This window comes from Moschus berezovskii, chromosome 17, assembly GCF_049115385.1.
Source record: "Moschus berezovskii isolate FMDL1 chromosome 17, NW_MosBer_1.0, whole genome shotgun sequence".
Taxonomy (NCBI): domain Eukaryota; kingdom Metazoa; phylum Chordata; class Mammalia; order Artiodactyla; family Moschidae; genus Moschus; species Moschus berezovskii.
The window spans coordinates 2,534,053-2,538,441 of record NC_142476.1 but is presented as its reverse complement, the minus strand read 5'-3'; the positions used below and the strand labels follow the sequence as shown (position 1 = coordinate 2,538,441).

Sequence of the window (4,389 nt, the reverse complement as noted above, 5' to 3'; positions counted from 1 at the left end):
GAAGGGATTCTTGGAAGAAACTCTTTAACAGGAAAGTATGTGAAAAAGTTAACTCATTAGTCTTCCTTCACTGAAAAAAAAATGCATGCATCTAAGCATATATATGGGTGGTGTGTGTTGTGGGTGTATGGTGGGGGAGGTGTGGATATGCTAGTGGGTGTGTGGAGAGAGAGGGAGAGAGAAAGGAAACAGGGTAGGAGAAAGAAAGGAAAAACGAACCATAGGGAGTTTTTATGAATTTTAGTAAAAGAAGATCAGAAGGAAAATGAGACCTGCTCTAAAGAATATTTTCTCATGAGAATGTAGATGCTCACTTTGGAAAATTAGTGCAGCACTGCTCCAGATGTTGAGTGCTGAGACTTACGCCAATATTTAAGAAACATTGTAAAGCAAGAGATAAACTCCCTAGAGTTTTGATTCTCTAGTTTTTCTACAATATTGTATTAAAATTTTAATGAAAAGTTATCTTAAATTTATGTAATGTGATCAGTCTTCTGCATAAAGAAACTATGTTTCTCCATTTATATATAAATACGTTTTTTGATAAGCTCTCTTTTATACACAGGCTAAGCTTATACCAACACTGATGTTTACTCCTTAAGCTTATGTAAGTCTAGTATGGATTGTTTCATCCAATATCCCTGTTACATAATAGAAAATCTAAAGATAAAATAGTTAACTGATGAACATGGCAGTGTCTATTTTCTTAGAGAACAGTGATTTTTCTCCAGTTACTTGTTCGAGTATTGTCCTGTGGAGTTGATGAGTTAGAACAATAACCTATGTATATTGGATATTCTTTGCAAGATTTTTTTTTTTACATAAGGCAAACAGATCCACTGTTATCAGTGTCACTTATTGGTTGAAGAAAGTGGCTCAGAGAGTATGAACTACTTAGTACTCACAACAAAAACATCAACAAACCAGCAAAACTAACAGAAACATGTGAGCCTGGATGCTCATCTTCATGATTGTTTAATGACACATCTGTACAACACATCACAGTGTTCCTCAGTAGTACCATTAGGACCCAGCTCATTGAAATTAACAATATTTGAAGCAAACCATGACTTTGCTGTGGAGGACATTTGATTATAGGTAGAAGGTGATGCTTTCAACATATTGATTTCTCTGCTTCTAGGTATACTACATCAAAAAGGTGGCACTGTTCAAAATATGTATTTAAATAAGTAGGTTATTCTTTAATCACATTAAGTTCTTCAGATTTCAAAAGAAAACTTCTAGTTCTTAAAAATGTTTATAAAGTATCATCAGTAACTTCTATATTTTGAATAATCAGAAAAAAATGGAGTTTTAATATAGTAATAACCCATCTTCCCATATTTACATGCCCAACTTTGTACTTAAATTTCTCTGTTCCCAGTTACTACATGTTCTGAATCTTGACCACAGTACCCTAGGAGAACCCTTGAAACTACTGATATTTTTAACTAATTTAGGTAGGATCTGCTGTAATTAAAACATTCTTTGTTTTAATTTAAAAATATATAAACGGAATTCCACTGATTGTATTGAATGCTCATCTGTGACTGGAACTTTATACAAGATTCATATGCACATGGAGAAGGGGAGAGATCTTCTTAAAGTTGTATAGATGACTAAAGACAGATGGAGAATGACCTTCATCTTTTATAGAGATGCACAAGAGCTGGAATTTCCTTTGGTCAGTGAATGCTGTTACATAGTTCCCAAGAGCATGAAGTATGGTATCAGAGTCAGGCTCATCTTGGTTTGATTTTAATTTAATATCTTAATAATTTGGTATAATTAATTGAATCTGCCAATATTTTTTCCAATATGCAAAATGAGTATCAGAATACTACTTACTAATAGGTTATGAGATAAATCCCTGCAAAATGTTTACAAATGATCCCAGAATTATATATGTATTCTTTTAACATATCATTTGAAATATGATGCTCATGATCTAAAACAAAAATAGATTATCTGTAGTAAATCCTCTATGACCAAAATCTTTTTTCATTGCACAAGTAACACAATTTTTTAAAATGCTATTAAATATGTATCATGTTCTGTATCATTTCAGATGAACTGAATTTATGTTGTGTGTTCTGAACTCAGCTCAGTTTCATGGAAAATCAGAGCAGTGTCACAGAATTTGTTTTCATAGGGTTGTGGGGAAATAAGAAAATAGAGTTACTGTTCTTCTTCTTGTTCCTGCTCTGTTACCTGACTGTCTTAATGGGGAATTTCATCATCTCACTCATCATCATCTGCAGCCATCTAATGCAACAATCAATGTACTACTTTCTCTGTCACCTCTCCCTCATGGATGTCAGCTACACCTCCACGGTGGTCCCCAGGCTAATCAGAGACTTAGCTGCAGCACGAAGAAACATTTCCTATAACAACTGTATGACCCAGCTCTTCACTGCCCACTTGCAGGCAGGTGTGGAACTATTCATCTTGGTGTCCATGGCTTTTGATCGTTACATTGCCATCGTCAAGCCCCTGCGCTACATAGTCATCATGAACAGACAGAAGTGTAACATGTTGATCATCCTGGTCTGGGCTGTGGGTTTTTGGCATTCTATTGCTTTACTTCTCGTGGTACTCATGTTACCTTTTTGTGGTCTTAATCAGATAAATCACTATGTGTGTGATGTGAAGCCTTTTATGAAACTGGTGTGCAAAGATATTCATGTTGTGAGTATCTTAGTGATTGCAAATTCAGGAATGGTGGTGGTTGTCATATTTCTTGTTCTAGTAGCTTCTTACATACTCATACTATATAGCCTTAGAACACATTCTTCTGCATCGCAAAAAAAGGCTCTTTCAACTTGTAGTTCTCACATAACAGTTGTACTGTCATTCTTTGTGCCTTGTGTCTACATTTATGTTCTACCTGCAGAGAGAGAGAAAAAGGACAAGGACATCTCTGTGCTTTACACGTGATTGCTCCCATGCTGAACCCTCTCATCTACACCCTGAGAAACATGGAGATGAAAATCGCAATGAGGAATATATGGTCTAAAGTGACACATTCAGATTTAAAGTAAATAGGGTGATGTACTTGATATCCCGAGAATATGTATCCATTGAGATATTAATGAAACATTCTTGCTTTCTTTGGGGAGTTGGACTCAATGATCTCTGACATTATATGAGCAAAAGAAGCTTGTTAATGTGATTCAGATTATGGATCCAGCTAGTTCTGGATTTGGATTTTGCCATTTTAATACAAGAAATGTCCTAAAGCACAGCTACTATCATATAACAGGGCTGTTAAAAATTTCTGTGAAACCTTATATTCCTTGGAATAAAATCCACCCTGTTGACTTGTGCATTAGAAAATTGTTTGACTGTAACCAGCTAATCTCAAAAGTCATTACATTGAAGAAAAATATGGTGTTACAATGATAGGCTATAGGATCAAGGAGATGCGGGTGACTACTGACTCTAAGTTTTTAAGTCATCCATTGCTCCCTGGTGGGCCCTGGGATGGTGAACTTAATGCCACAGATGAGACAGCTTTCATTTACTCAGGTTCATTTGTCAAGAGCAGGGTGGGACTGTGAACTGTTAGAAGCCCAGAGATATAACAACTGTGGCATGGAGACACTGAGCCAGTGAAGGGGCTCTGATGGACACAGCTTTATGCACTACGTTCTGCATGCTGCATGGTACCACAAGAGATCAGTCTTGATCCTTTCACACCCCAACAATCACAATGACTTCCTATCCAGTAATAGCAGGCAACAAAGTTCTTTATGGAGTATTACTTTAAAAAAAAATAAGTTGAAGATCCTGCCTGACATTAAAGTGCCCTTTTATTTGAGTCGTCACTCTTTCTGATGGGTTAGCATCCTAAAGTATGAGCAATGCCAATAAGTTTTGAAGCCTGAATGAGTTTGAAAACATGAAACAATCATCAAACAAACATACCCTTTGGATGTTCAATGAGTCATTTCTTTTATATCTTAATTATGTATTGAAATACCGATATACTACCATTACCATTATGATATATAAAAATGAGCAACTATTTATGAAAATGTATTAGAACTTAGTAAGAAATTTTATATATAAATATATATATTTTATGAATTTATAAAGTAGTTGCAGGTCTCATGTACATGAATATATAATGCACAAAGAAGAAAACAACTACTGTGATATGCGAGACACAGTTGCAGAGTGCCTTGTGCCTTGCCTCTAGGTGGTGGCTCATAGGGAGGACAGGATGATCACATAGCAGACCATGAGGAGAAGGAATTCTAACAGACAGACGACTCCACTGTTGGCAGAGACAAGTAATCCTAGAGTGTGAGTATCTGTGCAGGTAAAATTAAGCAAGGAGTCTGATCACCCAAAAACTGATCTATGACATTATGGTCACAGAAGAGT

At 35.9% G+C, this 4,389-nt stretch overlaps 1 pseudogene; it reads left to right on the top strand.

The window, feature by feature from the left end:
* Nucleotides 1-2,112: 2,112 nt before the first annotated feature.
* On the top strand, nt 2,113-3,041 carry LOC129551148 (olfactory receptor 4P4-like; annotated as a pseudogene).
* Nucleotides 3,042-4,389: the final 1,348 nt, after the last annotated feature.